The following is a 16,880-nucleotide window of genomic DNA, read 5'->3' on the forward strand; positions in this document are numbered from 1 at the left end:
TGACCTTGCACTGAGCAATGAATTCTTAGATAAGATATGCAAAGCACAAATAGCAAAAAAACAGATAAACTGAACTTGACCAGAATTTTAAAATTTGAAGGACACTGCAGTGGTTTGAATAGTGTCCTTCAAAAATTCATGTCCACCGGGAACCTCAGAATGTGACCTTATTTGGAAATGGGGTATGTGCAGACATAGTAAGTTAAGGATCTTGAGATGAGATCATTCTGGAACTGGAGTCTATAAGAAGAGAAGAGGACACCAGAAAGGCACACAGGGAAGAAGGCCATGTGAAAACAGTGGTGAAGGTTTGGAGTGATGTGGCCACAAGCCGAGGAATGCGTGGAGCCACCAGAAACTTGGAAGAGGCAGGATGAGACTTCACAAGGAGCGTGACCCTGCTGACACTCTGATTTCAGACTTCTAGCCTCCAGTACTGGGAAAGGATAGATTTCTGTTGTTTTAGGACCACACCACCCAGTTTGTGGTCATTTGTTATAGCAGCCCCAGGAAACTAATACAGACGGCACAAAGAAAATGAAAAGAATATCCACAGGAGAAAATATTTGCAAGTCATATACCCAATAAGGGGCTGTCAACTACAAATTTGCACTTACCAAGGGCATTAACAATGACTGAACAACAAAGGCATTTGCCACCTGCCTCTATGAACATTGAAGCCCATGCTGCTGCAGCTGCTGACCTTCAACAACCCGAGGGAGTTCAGGGTGAAGCGAGGCACTCTGTGCTCCAGGGAATCTGGTGGGACAGGTCTTTAGATAGTTGGATGTTTTTAGAAACAAATTTTATGATCTCAATCCTCCTTGCATCTCCTCTTATCTAGAGAAGCACTATATCCCTTCATGGTGACGTCAGATCCTCATGACTAATAAAAAACCTTTTGTAAAATGAGTACTTCATGGTACTCTCCCTTCACCAAAACCTTATATATTGACTTTCCCCCACTGCCACTTTGGAGCAGTCTCTCAGAGCTATCTGAGATGCTGCCTCCCAGGCTGCAGTTCTCATTTTGCCCCAAATAAAACTTAACTTGCAATTCTCAAGTTGTACATCTTTTTTTAGTTGACAGGGCCTATATCCAGAATATAGAAAGAACTCTTACAACTCAACAATCGAGACAAACAACCTCATTTTTAAATAGGCAAAGGATTTAAATAGATATTTTTCCAAAGAAGATACATACCAACAGCCAACAGACAGATGAAAATGTGCTCAACATCACTAGTCATTAATGAAAATCAAAACCACAATGAAACAGCAGTTCACACCCACTAGAGAAAAAAATACCTGTTTTAAGCCACCCAGCTTGTGGTATTTTGTTACAGCAGCCCTGGGAAACTGTGTGTATGTGTGCACACATATATACATGATTTTTTCTTTTTTTTATATTGAAGTATAATTGATTTGCAATATTGTGTTAGTTTCAGGTATATAGCAAAGTGATTCACTACTTACATATATATATATTTCAGATTCTTATCTTATACAGGTTATTACGACATATTGAATATAGCTCTCTGTGTGATACAGTAAATCCTTGCTGTTTATCTATTTTATATATAGTAGTGTGTATCTGTTAATCCCACACTACTAACTTACCCTTCCCCCCTTTCCCCTTTAGTAACTATTTTTTTTCTATCTGTGAGTCTATTTCTGTTTTGAAAATAAAATCATTTGTATTGAATATTATTTTTTAGACTCCACATATAAGTGAGACCATATAATATCTGCCTTTCCCCTATGGCTCAGCTGGTAAAGAATCTGCCTGCAACGCAAGTGACCTGGGTTCGATCCCTGGGTTGGGAAGATCCCCTGGAGAAGGGAAAGACTACCCACTCCAGTATTCTGACCTGGAGAATCTCATGGACTGTATAGTTCATGGGGTCGCAAAGAGTCAGACATGACTGAGTGACTTTCACTCACTTCACTTTCTCTATCTAACTTCACTCAGAATTAGCAATCTTCCACATTGCTGCAAATGGCAATATTTCACTGTTTTGGGGGCGGTGGTAAGTAGTATTCCATTGTTTATATGGACCACATCTTCTTTATCCATTCAATAAATGAACACATAAGCTGTTTCCCTGTCTTGCCTATTGTGAACAGGGCTGCAATGAACTTTGAGGTGAACGTATCTTTTTGAATTATGGTTTTCTCCAGATATATACGCAGAAGTGGGATTGCTGGATCATATGGCAACTCTTTTTTCAGTTTATTAAGGAACCTCCATACTGTTCTTCATAGTGGCAGCATCAATTTATACTCCCATCAACAGTGTAGGAGGGTTTCATTTTCTCCACACCCTCTCAAGAATTTATTTGTAGACATTTTGATAATGGCCATTCTGACCAGTGTGAGATGGGACCTCACGGTGGTTTTGATTGCACTTCTCTAATAATTAGCAACGTTGAATATATATGATTTATTTTTAAATTGACTTTTAACCATTAGGCAAGGGAACCAAACAAAACCCTCAAGGCTGAGAGGAGCCATGTCCATGCCCAGAGCCTACCAAGGACAACTGTATCCAGGCCTGACCCAAGACATTAAACCATTAACCATGGCTTCCAAGAGGCAGCCTCAGAGCAGGTGTCAGGGGAGGGAAGGGCAGAGAAAGCGAGGCAAGGGGTTGACAATGCACAGGGGAAGCAATGGTCAGAGTGTTGCCTGAGGGCCAAAGCAGACCATAAGCAAGACCCAGAGCCAGTTCATGGCACACAGCATCCCATCAGATGCTGCAAATGGATCTCACTCACAGGACCAGATGTCAATGTCACAGCGCAATACAAGAAGCTCTAAGTGCTGAAGAACCAGAGCCTTTCCTTAGAGATGGTGGGAATACAGCCCAGGACTGTCTCATCATGCGTTTCCGATGCATGTCTCCCAAGTGCTATCCGTACCGTCCCGCTGACCCACAGACATCTCATAACAAGCAGCCCAGAACTGGGCTCCCCACTTCCCACCCTTACATCTGTGCTTCTCTCAAGTTCCTCACCCCAGGGAATACCCCACCAGCCTCCCAGGCCAGAAATCTGGGTGTCCTTCTTGGGCTTCCCTGGTGACTCAGACGGTAAAGAATCTGCCTGAAATGCAGGAGACCTGGATTTGATCTCTGGGTCAGGAAGATCCCTTGGAGAAGGACATGGCAACCCACTCCAGTATTCTTGCCTGGAAAATCCCATGGACAGAGGAGACTGGCAGGCTACAGTCCACGGGGTCACAGAGTCGGAGACAACTGAGTGAGTCCTTCTTAGCTACTAGCTAATAACAACCACCAGATTATTCTAACATCAGTGGTTTTCAAACTGCTGTGCACCAGAAGCCCTGGAGCCTAATGAATCTCACAGAAGCCTAAAGTTCCCCCATGATTCTCCTGCTCCTCATGTTTCAGAGCTGCTCCATTTGATTTATCAGTAATAAATAAATAATAAATAAATAAAACCCAGCTACTGCTCTTGAGGGGCACTCCTGGGTGTCAGGTGCTGTGCAAGCCGTTTATAAACATTATTTCTTAGGCAACTCCTTGAAGCAAATAGTTTATTTCCCTCACTTTATAGATGAAGGCAGAGCTCAGGAAGGTTAACTAAGTTCCAGGAGGTCACATAGCCCAGTGGGTAGCAGCAGAAGTGGAATCTCTGCAGAGTCTCTTTGAGTCCAAGGTGCTTCACCTCATGCCAAGGGCAGAAATTACAGGCTTGGAGTGCGAGGCTAGTCCTCAGGACCTACAGCCAGCAGCACAGGAGCCTCAAGGGGCCAGGCACAAGCTCTCAGTCCAGGGCAACTGTTCCCAGCCCTGCCGGCCACTGGAAAAGCCCAGAGAACTGATTGTTCATACCCGTGCCCGGCTCCACCTGGCCACTGAATCAGAACTCTCCAGGGGCCAAGATGGTATCATATTCTCACCTCCCCAGGCAACTAGGGTTAAAAAAAAAAAAACTGGCTCCAGCAGCAGTTCTCAACCTTGGGTGAAAATTCCTGATGCCCAGGCCCTGCTCCGTCCCATTGACTCAGCATCTTGGAGTAGGGTGCAGGTCTCAGTAGTTTTTTAAGGTCCTCAGGTGATTCCAACGTTCAGCCAAAGCTGCAGCCGCTGCCTTCGGGCCTTGCCTATTCCAGGTGTGGCCTCCAGGTCCAGAGCACTGGCACAGCCAGGCAGCTTGTTAGAAGTGCAAGATTTCAGGCCCAACCCAGACCTGCTGAATCGGAAACGTGGGGGTGAGTTCAGCCAGTCCTTCAGGTGCTGCTGATGCTAGTTCAAGGATGGAATCTCTTGTAAGTCAAAGTGGGTCAACAGGCCAGTAGCATCAGCATCCTCGGGATCTCGTGAGAGACGCAGGGTCTCAGCCCCCCATCCCCAGACCCACTGACTCAGAACCTGCATTTTGACTAGATGCCCAGGTGAGTCAAGCACACAGTAGAGAAAGGGATGTGCCCTTTCTTCCCCTTTCCTTGCTCCCTTCCGCTTTGGATTAGCTCTCATCTCACCAGGAAGGAGGCCACGGTCCTGACGCTCTGGGGCACACAGGCCACTCAAAGGAACAAGGCCAGAGACACACGAGCCTGGGTTATAAGCTGACTGACTCAGCAACTGAGAGCAGGACCGGGTGACAGTTTAATGTAGTGCTTCTCAAACTTTAATGTGCTTGAGAACGACAAGCTCCTTGAATGTCCCTTAGCTGGCCCATCCCCAGTAACGCTGATCAAATGGGTTGGGCCCATGAGTCAGCATTTCCATAGGCGACGTCATGCCAGAGGTCCTAGGATCACCCTTGGGTAACCCTGATTTAGTGTCAGCTCTGAAGCCAATCTATCAGGGTTCGAATCCAACTTGAGCATGCACTGACTGTGCAGCCCTGTGTCTCGCCTGGCAAAGGAGCCTAGTGGTGATTCCAACCTCATAACTTGTTACGAAGAGGCAGCAGATTGACAACTAAAGTGCTTACATGAGTGCCTAGTACAAGTGGACCCATAATTTTAAGTTTTACTACACACACAGGGATTCCCTGGTAGCTCAGCTGGTGAAGAATCTGCCTGCATTGTGGGAGACCTGGGTTCGATTCCTGGGTCAGGAAGATCCCCTGGAGAAGGGAACAGCTACCCACTTCAATATTCTGGCCAGGAGAATTCCATGGACTGTCTAGTCCATGGGGTCGCAAAGAGTCGGTCATGACTGAGCGACTTTCACTTTCACACTACCACCAAAACCACAGCCACCACCGTCCCTACCATCAGCACCTCCCACCACCAGCCCTACTACGACATCACCCTCACCACCACCACCATCCTCACAACATCATCAACACCATCACCATCATCTCCACCACCAACAATACTACCATCGCCTGCAACAACACCACCTCTCTCACCACCACCAACACCACCACCACGTGTAAATCCTGTGCAGCTCCAGCCCTGGCCTGGGCTTCTTCCTTACCCCAAAGACCCCCAGAGGGCCAGCCTGTCCTGGATCTGCAGGAAAAGAGAGGACCCAGCCCCGGCCTCACCCTTGGTCACTCATGACCCATCCCACCAGCCTGGCCCACACAGGGCATTAGTGTCATGACAGCCAGCCAGGGCACGGGAGCCTCAGGGTGGCAGTGGCCATGTTCCCCAAAGTGACTTTCTGTCCCCAGATGCCCGGGGCCCTGGGACTCCCTTCCCTGGGGCTAGAAGGAATGTTTGAAGGAGGAGGCGTCTCTTACCTTATCAGTAACCAATACCCATCACCACAACCACCCTCACACCACCACCACCAACACCACCACCATCACCAATCTCCCCACCACCCCACCACTCTATCAGCATCATTTCCACCATCACTACCATCGCCACCACCACCAAATTATCACTATCACCAACACCCATCACCACAACTACCCTTAAACCACCACCCTCAATACCACCACCATCACCAATATCAGCACCATCACCACTGCCAGCACCAAAGCCACTTTCACCACCGCCTCCATCATCAGCATCACCATAATAACCACCAGCACCATCACCCGTACCACCACCACCCTTATCACCACAACACCATCACCATCACCACCCTCCCCACCACCCTACCAGCACCACCATCACTACTGCCACCACAGTATTCACAATACAGTCCCAGTCATCAAAGACTGTTAGCCTAGGTGGACCGGCAGACAAGCAACTGAGAGAGAAGAGTATAGAACCTACTGTCATGTAGACCAGTGGTCCCCAACCATTTTGGCACCAGGGAGTGGTTTCATGGAAGACAATTTTTCCGTTGACCTGGGGGTAGGGGGATGGTTTGGGATGATCCAAGAACATTACATTTACTATGCACTTTATTTCTATTATTATTACATCAGTTGCTCCTCAGATCATCAGATGTTAGATCCTGGAGGTTGGGGACACCTGGTTGGTTAGACCAACTCAATTCAGTTCAGCATTTGTTCAGGGACAAATGCCAAGGAAATGAATGCAAAATAGTGATAGGGGTGGGAAGATGGAAGAGGAATCTTTACATGTCCTACATGTTGGTGGTTCATCCTCGGAAACCACCTAGACCAGGTGAGATTAGGGCTGTGTTTCTTTCATCTCCAAATGTCAACTCCCGGTACAGGGCCTGGCCAAGGAATCAGGAATGAGTCCGCAGATTTGACTTTTCAAAGTCACTTTCCTACTCAGTTTATAATTCCATTAAATAGGGAAAATGCTAATTTTGAAGTTGCTGAAGTGTATGTTCTTACAGAGCTATGAAGATATCTAATAGTTAAGCATTATTAATATTCATCATTAATAATTGAAACTAACAGAAAAGCTGAATTTCTCACTTCTCCACAGGCTCCCCAATTGATGCTAACCACTCTTCCCAGGACACACCATGCCACTAGAGAATTCTCAGCCCACTCTCTTCCAGTAATGCAAATCCTCTGAAATCTCAGTCCAATGTTCTAATATCTATAGTCCTGCCTTCAAGCGAGCTGAGACCCCTCTGGCCTGAACCAGTGGGCGAGCTCAGGACAGCTGCCCAGAGCAAGGGATGCTCCTGTCTACACTACCCAGTAGAGACGCCAGCCCCTCAGCTTTACATCCTGCTGATCTTTCAACTTCCTCCAGCTGGCAGTGCCCTGGTCCCTTGGCACCAACCAGGTGATCTGAAGACAAGATGAATAAATTCCAGCTGCAGAAAGCAGTGCTTCCTCTAATGAGGATGGAGCCAGGACAGGACAAGATAACGAGACCCAGGCCAGGCCCATGTCTAAATCCTGTGCTGCTCCAGCCTTAGCCTGGGCTTCTTCCCCGCGCCCAAGACCCCCAGCGGGCCAGCCTGTACTGGACCTGGGGGAAAGGAGAGAACCCATGCCTGGTTACCCTTGGTCACTCATGACCCATCCCACCAGCCTGGCTCACACAGGGCATCAGTGTTAGGACAGCCAGCCAGGGCACGGGAGCCTCAGGGTGGCAGTGGCCATGTTCCCCAAAGTGACTTTCTGTCCCAGATGCCCAGAGCCTTGGAACTCTCTTCCCAGGGGCTAGAAGGAATGTTTGAAGGAGGAGGTGTCTCTTACCCGCAAGGCTCTGCTCAGGCAGCATCCTTGCCCAGGATGTTGGCCCTGCCCATCTGTTCACTCCACAAACACTGAATGTACATCTCCTGAGCTCCTGGCTTGAGTACAGACGATGAAATGGAAACAGCTGCTGCGCTTGCATTACCCACGATCTGGCAGGGGCGGTGGCTTATAATCAGATGACTGCAATGAAGTAAGGTCAGTGCTCAGAGCCTGGAGGGCTTCCTGGAGAAGGGAGCCCTTAAGTCATGTCTTCACGGAGAGGTAGGGATCCCAGATTAGCAAAGGATAAAAAAAAAACATAACAAAGACACCAAGCCCTACTAGATGCCCTACTAGATGTGTGTGTGAATTTCTATGTGTTCTCACAAGCACAGGGGAAAGTTCTGGAGTTCCACCTACCACGGGTTACCCCACATGAGATGGAGCGAATTTATTTATTTCTTTATTCTCCTCTTTGTTTGAATAGTTACAATAAAAATATGACTTTAGTAATTTTATAAGGTAACACAATAAACATGTAAAGGAAGAAGAGAAATGAAAAATTTAAGGAAAGTTGACCCAAAAGGAAAGATTCTGAAAATGAAATGATTTCTCTAAAGAAGGTAGAAAGAATTTTGTCAAAAGTCTGTGTCTCTAATTCAAGACAGGTCCCCAAGAGGCTGATCAGAATGGAACTGTGGAGTGAGTAGTTCTCTCCACCTAGAGGTGATGGAGATGCCGAAGAGGCTGGAGACCAAAGGGTGGATGGTGAACGTAGCCAAGCCTCACTGAGCCTCTCCTGCTAAGAGTACAAATTGAAAAGTACAAACTTTTCAATTTGCAAAGTTTCAAAACTGCAAAAAAGTCCCAAGAATAGTATAGTGACCTCTTCACATCTCCCCTAGACTCACCAATTGTTCATTGTTTCCCTCTGCTACTTTATCTATAAAGATGTTTCTATACATAAAAGTCTATTTTTATGAACCACTTGAAAATAAATTGCAGACACCAAGACAGCTCACCCTCAGTGCTGCGGCTTTCATCTCTTAACATCAAAGACATGATGCGATCACAACACAATTATCAAAACTAGGAGATTTTATCACTGATACGTTTCCCATTCCAATGCATGTCACCAATTGCTGCAGTGATGTCCTACTTAGCAAAATGATTCTTTTTCTTGACCCAGCACTTTAATTAAAGAGCAGTTGTATGCAGGATGAGGTCATGTCTCTGTCAGAGGTACTCCAAACCACAAACAAACTTCCTCAAATAATCAAATGGCAAAGGAAAACATAAAGACAATCAAGAATAATAAGCCTCATTAGAATAATCTTTGACAAGAAGTAGGACAGGGCAGCTGGAAAGGTTTCTAGGCACCGTGATCGAGGATGATGAACCCTCAGGTGATACCAGCCCTGGTCTTCGGCTCTGTGTCCAAGAAAAACACAAACCACATGCCCGCAGCATGACAGTGGGGTCCTTCTGTCTTTGGGAGCTGGCAGCATGGATCAGGTGGGCCACAGTGCAGAAAAGCAGGGGATCTGGGCTCCCACCTCTCAACTGCTGAGTCTACCTGGAGAAGTCACATAGATACTACAGGCCTCAGTTTCCCCATCTGTAGGGATGGAGTCTGGCCACTTCCTCACCCTCTGCCCCCTCACTCATGGCCACCCTGAGCCCTGCTGAGTTCTGATCCAGGGTCCCTGATCTGGGTGTCCACCATTACATTTTTGAGAATCTGAAACAGTAAAATATATTCGCAGACTGTCGTTGGCGCCTCACTGCCCTCAGGGTGAAAATCAAACTCCTTGGCTTGGATAAAGCCCTTCCTCATCTGTTCCCTCCTCCTCCTTCCTATGACTCCCCTGAGACTCTCCTCACCAGTATCCCAACCAATGTCAGAAAGCAGCAACCCTAACCAGCAGTGGTGTTCTCCAGAGCATTGACTGCCAAGGCCATGGAGGCCCAGAGAGGTTGAGGAACTGGCCCAAGTCCAACAGCTCAGGAGTAATAAAACCGAAAAGTGAAGTCACTCAGTCGTGTCCGACTCTTTGCAACCCCATGGACTATATGTAGCCTACCAGGCTATTCCATCCATGGGATTTTCCAGGCTCAAGAGTACTGGAGCGGGTTGCCAATTCCTTCTCCAGGGGATCTTCCTGACCCCGGGATTGAACCCAGGTCTCCCGCATTGTAGGCAGATGCTTTACCATCTGAGACACCAGGGAAGCCCAATAGAACTGAGGCACCAAGAAATAAGCTCCAAACCAGAGCCCTTCAGCCCACGTGAAAAGCAAAATGTTTCATCGACACAGGTCTCGACCGGCATGCTGTCTCTGGACAATGCTGGAAAAGATACTAAAATAGTGGTTCAGAAAGTGCTGGGAATAAAGGTGAATGCTGGTGGCTTTTTTCTTTATGAAATGCTTTCATAACTTCTGTATAGCTTTCAATTTCACAGTGGAAAAATAATAGTAACTAAAAATCTACAGGCAGTAAGTGATGAAGAGTCCCACAAGCATCTCACTATCACTACATCGCCGATACGCTATGCACAGGAAGCAGAACTGGTGGCCCGATTTCAACTGGGAGCTCACCCCAGCATGGCGGGCACGGGCAGGATTTCCCACTCAGCTCTGCCCAGGCAGGTGGACGCTGCCTTAGACCAGGACCCTGCCCACAACTGGAGCATTCCTACCAATCTCAGACTCTCCTTGCACCTGGAAAAGATTTCAAATTTTTTTCTTCCAATTGAAGTAACAGATGCCTCATGTGTGTGGGTGCTCAGTTGCTCAGTAGTGTCTGACTCCTTGTGACCCCATGAACCATAGTCTCCCAGGCTCCTGTGTCCATGGAATTTTCCAGGCAAGAATATTGCAGTGGGTTGTCATTTCCTACTCCAGGGGATCATCCCAACCCAGGAATTGAACCCACATCTCTTGTGTCTCCTGTATTGGTAGGTGGGTTCTTTATCACTGTGCCACCTGGGAAGCCCCAGTAGATGTCTCAAGGCTCCCTTTAAAGAGCTTAAGAGACTAACTGTGTATTTATTTAATGATCATTTTGAATTCTGTCAAGACCCATTATCCTCTCTGAACCCCAGGTTCTTCATCTGTATAAGAAACAGGAACACTGGCATCCAAAGGGCTATAAGTGAAACTCCTAACAGCAGAGGATGTGTTCTGCTCAGTACAGCTGACAGACAGTCATACAGATAATGACAGCAGGTACCTTCATTACTACTTCCTGACAATCTACTCAGTGTCAGATACTTCCCCAGGCACTAAAGGTACACAGATGAAGAAGGCACAGTGCTACCCTGGAGTGGTTAGAGGCCTAATGTTGGGGGGTAGGGGGGCAGGAGAAGGACAATAAATTCCTAAAGGGCTAGAACTTGACCTTGAGCACAGCAGGAAGCCACTGGAGAGGTTTATGGCCAGGAGGACAAGATCAGACACCCACGCATTTCTGACTGCTTGCTCAGGGTCAACACGGAGGGCTGCCTGGAGGGGGCCCCCAGAGGCAGAGACAGTGTCCTGAGGCTGTGTGTCTTTACCTGGTAGGGGATGAAGAAGCCTGAGGTGACGTCATGGATGTGAATATTTCAAGAGGCAAAACCAATAGGACGTACGGTCCAAGTAAATGAGGACGAAGAATTACTAAAGCTTGAGCTGAGCTGTATCTTACATTTTGAAAAGTGAAAAGAAAATGAAAGTTGCTCAGTTGTGTCCAACTCTTTGGAACTGACCACATGGACTGTAGCCCACCAGGCTCCTCTGTCCATGAGATTCTCCAGTTAAGAATACTGGAGTAGACTGCCATTCCCTTCTCCAGGGGATCTTCCTGACCCAGGGATCAAACCTGGGTCTCCAGCATTGCAGGCAGATTCTTCACCATCTGAGCCACCAGGGAAGCCCTACATTTTCCATTTTAATCTAATTTTAAATCTTTTCAAACATTTATCAAGTTCCTTATCACTCTTACCCCAGGACTACTTTTCTACAGAAATGGAAAGCAGCATTGTTTCAAGAAAACCAAGAAGATAGGGTCAGGCGTAGGGGGTGACGGGTGCAGGTAGGGGGTGGGGAGGTTAGGGGATTAGGTGAGATAACACTTCCCTGTTAACAAATATGGAAATGGAGGTTCTCTGAGTCCAAGGACTGGCCTAAGGTTCCACTGAACATGCAGGAAGACAGGGATCTGAACACAGATCTGTCAGGCCCCAGGGCTTACTCCATAACACCACCCAGTGGGTGAATCTCCTAGCATCACTGATAGCCTGGGTGGCCAGCAAGAGTTAAGAGTCTTTCAAAATGGCGGGCAGGGCACAGTCTTGTTGTCATGAACAGGGACACCTACCTGGATACCCACTGGCACCCTGCAATCAGGAAGGGGGTTCAGGAAGGGAGGCTATGTTGGCAGTCAGACATCAGGCTTCCTCAAGAGAAAAATATTTAGCAAACACTTATTTAGAGACGAAGTGAGCCCCACACTCGGAAGGGATGCTGAGAAAGGCCATCTGGTCCTACTTCCTCATTGTACTGACGGGACATGGAGCCCAGAGAGGGTGTGTCTAATGCAAATGTACACATGGAGGCGGGATTTGAACCCAATCCTCTGCTCTCCTTACCCTGGCCTGATGCTAGGCCAAGTAAAGGTGTAAAAGCCACATTACTGCCTGCTTCAAGAAGTCCTCCATGATCGCCAAGGCTCCTGCCTCTGAAAACCTGGGCCTCCCTTAAAAAGCCTGGACTTCCCTGTCAGACCCCAAGTTGAATCCTGGCTCCATTTCTTACTGCCTGTAGGACTGACATCAAGTCATGTTACCTGAGCCAGAGAAACTCTGCCTCCGGAGAATGCTGTATGGATTACGAGAATTTAGGCCATCCCTGTAGGGTCTGCTAAGAAAAGCAGTCCCTTCCATGGATGAACCCAGCCATACAATAATGGCTGCCTTGCCCTGAACGTCAATGCCAAGCCCAGTGCTCTTCTCCAATACCACTACCTACATCAGAGCCAACACCTTATCTTCTCATTGGTCAGGGAAGCATCTGGCTCTGTCCTGACTGAGCGTCTCGCATGCTTCAGGTCGTCACTCTGTCCAGGCTCCTCTCTTCCACCCCTGCCAAGCCTCCTCAATTCCAAAACCAAATATGTGCACTAAAGCGCTGAGGTTACCCCAAACAACTCCAACTCTGACTACAGCCTCTCCCACTTCGGGCAAGTCCGGCATCACTTCCTGCCACTGACTTTTCAAGTTGAGCCTGACTCCTCCCCTTCCACTTCCTATCCCCACCCCGCCTCCTTGGCCACGCGTACCACCTGCTTCCTGTCCCTGTTTCAAAGGAACAATGTGATGGGGAAGGCTTCAGCAGGGTTTTCTCCAGTTAAAAAGGAGGGCAGGCTACAAAGTTGGTACAGGATGAACTCCAGTAAAATATAAAGCTAGCATATGTGTTGAGAGGGCAAAATACATATATATAGAGAGGTGCTTTTCAAATACTTTTTGCTTTTTTTTTTCATGAAATGAAATCTTGTTGTGCAGTCCATATGAAGCTGCTCTTGGAAGGACCGACTCCCAAACCTCAGCCTGTTATAATCCCCTTGCTGAGCCCACCTAGAAAGGTCCAGCATGGGTGGAGAGAAGGCAAGGCTTTCCTTCTTAGGGTCCACCATTCACTAACTCTTGACTGTTAATGACTTATGTAACCTCCCCCAGCCTCCTTTCTTCCTACTTTCTCCGAACAGTGGTTCAGAGGCCCAGAGAGGAGCATAAAGCATCCATCCAGGGGTTACTCAGTAAATACCGCAGCTAAGAGGTAGACTGGATGGATCAGGACAGGATGGTCCAGACCAAGTCTGGGGTGGCTGGCTAGGAGACCTTAACCCATCTACTACCACCTGCCTCCTCCACCTTCCAGAAACCCGCAGGTGCCATCAACAGGACAATGCTGCAAAGCCACAAACCCATAGGAAACCAAGTCTCTCTCTCTCGCCCCACACACAGCCACCTCCTCTGCAAATGGTGACCTTACCCATCCTGTCAGCCAGAGAACAAAATAAAAGTGGCTGAGGATGGCCCAGAGTCAGGCTGCATGGGTCTCTTGAGGCCTGACTCCTTCCCCTGAACCCTAAAAGCAGCAGTTAAACCAAGAGCTGCCACATATAGGAGCCTACTCTATGCCAGGCAATGCATTGGGGATACCCATCTCAATCCATCTCAAAACCTCCCTGCCTGTGAAACAAGTAACAGTATTATCCGCATTTGACAGATAAGGAAACTGAGGCTCAAAGAGGTGAAGTCACCTTCCCAAGGTCCACAGTTTGTAAGTGGCAAAGCCAGGACTGAACCCAGGTGTGTCTGACTCTAAGGCCACTTTTCAGGTGCCCAAAGAATTGTCAGTTTTGTCTTCTATCCCCAGGACCCAGCACTATGCCTGGCATGTTCTTAGAAGGCATCCAAGACCATTTTTAGGAATGAAAAGCAAGGCTCCTTCCTGCAAATTGTGCCATCAACTCCAAGAACAAAGAATACTGACAACATATATCAAATGTCACCAAACTAACAGCAACGCTTATATAAAACAGTACAACTTTTTCAATCATGAAAAACTTCCAATATCATCAGAAAACCACCTACTTCAGTTCCCTACCAAACACAAACAATTACTGATAAAAACTGCTACTCATATTCAGGACCCACATAACAAAATTCTCATCAACTAAAGGAATGAGAGTTACTTAACACCACTCATGAGAACATGGTGAAGCTTCCTTTAGAACATTCTGTGCATGTGAGGTTTTCCTTTTTCTTTAGCTTTTCACTGTAAAATCTAACCAGATCCTGAACAAGAGAGAAACTTTGAGGTGGGAAAGAGCAATGGGAGCCAATAACTGTGCTGCAAGGGAAATAAAGCATCATGGCAGCACCAACGCTCCTCTCCCATCAAACAGTTCCACAAACATGCACCAAGTAGTAGTAATAGTAACAGTCGTCACTTAGGTAGCAGTCTCTCTGTACTAGAAACTCTTCCAAACGTTCCAAATTCTCTGTAATTCCACAGCCCCGTGACATGGGTATTATTAGTGCCCCATTTTAGTGTCCAGGTAGGAAAGAGGGAAGTATTTTGACCAAGGTGGCCCAGCTAGCAAGTAGGTATGGGAGGTTGTACCCAGGTGGTCTGGGTCCAATGTCCACGTTGTTACCTGCTCTGCTATGTAGCTTCCAGGTGTCAGATATCGTGCTAGGTTGTGAAGACAGAGCCACAGGCTAGCCCAGGCACTGTCTCATCCACAAAAGTCAAAGAAACTATGTTTATAATACTAAAGAAGCCACAGCTATTCTGCATACCTGGGGATAGATGACTGCCACTCCTTAGGCAGCAAGAAGGCATCAGGTCTTCATATACATAATCCTGGTTCTCACGAGGTCCTGGAGAAGCATAGGTTATTTTCCTCATTTAATAGGGACACAATTTCAGCTGAAAGCAAGTAAAGGACTTGCTCAAACCCCCACCTGAATACAAAGCGTTTGCTCTTTCTGCTGCTACTTGCTGACTCTTCACAAACTCCCTGCACCATTTTGGAATCTCCCCTTTATGAATGTGCAAAGGCCCCTTAACAAGCCCCAGAAAAGGCCCCAGCCATCAGGCCATTTCTCTCACCTCTCTTGAAATGAGTCACATAATCACACCTCTGGGAACAAGCAGGGTGACTGGTGACTTTCAAGCTAAGAGCAACTTCTTTTGTGGTTTCCACATCCTTTGTACACCAGCCACTCAATGGGGCTCGATATGCCTAGGGCACTCCTCACCAGCCAACTACAGAGCACCTGCTGTGTGCACAGAGTTGGAGGAGGGGTACACAGAGCTCATCTACATCCTGGCTTCTCTCAAAAGAATGACTCCAGAGCTGGTGCACAGGGGTGAGCTGAAGCAACCAGGGTGAGACCAGGGGTTTGTTACAGGGCTGGGGTGCCCAGACCAAGATGAATGTATGGCCAGATTACTCACTACCAGGTTACTACCTTCACAGGGAAGGAAGATGCTTAAGGATGACATCATCTGGTGCAGACATTCGCCCAGTCCCTTGAACGTGATGGCTCAGGGCTGTGTATCCTAGTGGTGCCCCCACCCACATGAGGAGTTCCAGCTGAGTTAGGGAGGCAGGCAAGGAAACAGAGTGTAGCAAGCCCAGGCGATAACTGCAGACCTGGGGCTGGGGACCCCAGGGGACTCTGAAGAAAGAGACACCCGAAATGGACCCTGGCGGGAGTGAAATGTAGACATGCAGACAAAGCAGCAGGAGTCTAAGGAAGGTTGAATGGCATTGAGGCAGGAAGAGAAGCAGGAGCACAAGCTCCATTTATTCACTCATTCATTCAAGATCCCAGTGGCTGCCCATTTCCAGGCCCTGTCCTGGGCACAGAGGCCTCAGACACTAATGCCACCCAAGTCCTGGACTCCCACCAGTGTGGACGAAAAACTGTGAAAGACAATAGCCTCATAGTTTGGCCAAGTTTGGGACAGAAAGATGCAGGGCCTAGGGAGTCAGGAAGTACCCGAGGATATGAGCCTGAGTCACCTTTAGAGGGGGCAGAAAGGGTGTGCTATGGCAAGAAAACAGATGCACAAAGACAGGAAGAACAAGGGCAAATTCAAGGAAGACAGACTGTTCCATAAGGCAGGGGGCAGTGTTATGGACTGAATGTTTGTGTCCCCTACAAATTCATATGTTGAAACCCTAATCCCCAACGTGATGGTATTTGGAGATGAAGCCTTTGGAAAATGATTAGGCTCACATGACAGGATCAGTGTCCTAATAAGCAGACACACAAGAAAGCTTACTTCCTCTCTGTCCACCTCATGAATGCACAGTGAGAAGGCACCCATCTACAAGTCAGAAGAGAACTCTCACCGGAATCAGCCAGCACTTTGATCAGCCCTAGAATTGTGAGAAATAAACTTCTGTTGTTTAAGCTGCCCAGCCAATGGTATTTTTTCTTATAGCAGACAGAGCAGATGAAGATAAAGGATGAAAGCAAGAGCATCAAGAGATGAGGCCACAGATGTGTTGACAGGGGGTGTGGGTTTCATCCTAGGACAATGGGAGCCGCTGAACAGAGGGGTGACACAGCCAGGTATATGATTTCTGAAAGACATCAACCTTTCTTGGTATGACTGCTCATCCTTCCAAATACTCCCAGTAACCCAAGATCTGTTTTGAGGAAGAAGTGGGTGGATAGCAGCCTTAGATTATCCTTGGAGAGCACTGGACACTCCAGATCTGTTCACAGAGACCTGGGAGGTGAGTGTGGTTCTAATGTGGCTC

General features: G+C 47.5%; 1 protein-coding gene across 11 annotated transcripts in view; it reads right to left on the minus strand.

The window, feature by feature from the left end:
• JAKMIP1 (janus kinase and microtubule interacting protein 1) overlaps positions 1-16,880 on the minus strand; it is a 154,089-nt gene that overhangs the window by 118,202 nt on the left and 19,007 nt on the right. For 2 of the 11 annotated variants that reach the window (XM_081495795.1, XM_081495571.1), the window contains exons 1-2: positions 15,215-15,253; positions 14,902-14,982 (exon numbers count right to left, since the gene is read on the minus strand). The exons of 5 other annotated variants lie outside the window; for them this stretch is intronic. The gene's annotated coding sequence lies outside the window, so the exon portion shown is untranslated. Of the gene's footprint in view, positions 1-14,901; positions 14,983-15,066; positions 15,254-16,880 lie in introns of those variants that run through there. 4 more of the 11 variants (XM_081495888.1, XM_081495579.1, XM_081495982.1 and 1 more) reach the window with 2 other exon arrangements.

Source organism: Giraffa tippelskirchi, chromosome 1 (genome assembly GCF_054371585.1).
Source record: "Giraffa tippelskirchi isolate mGirTip1 chromosome 1, T2T-mGirTip1v1.2.pri, whole genome shotgun sequence".
NCBI lineage: Eukaryota > Metazoa > Chordata > Mammalia > Artiodactyla > Giraffidae > Giraffa > Giraffa tippelskirchi.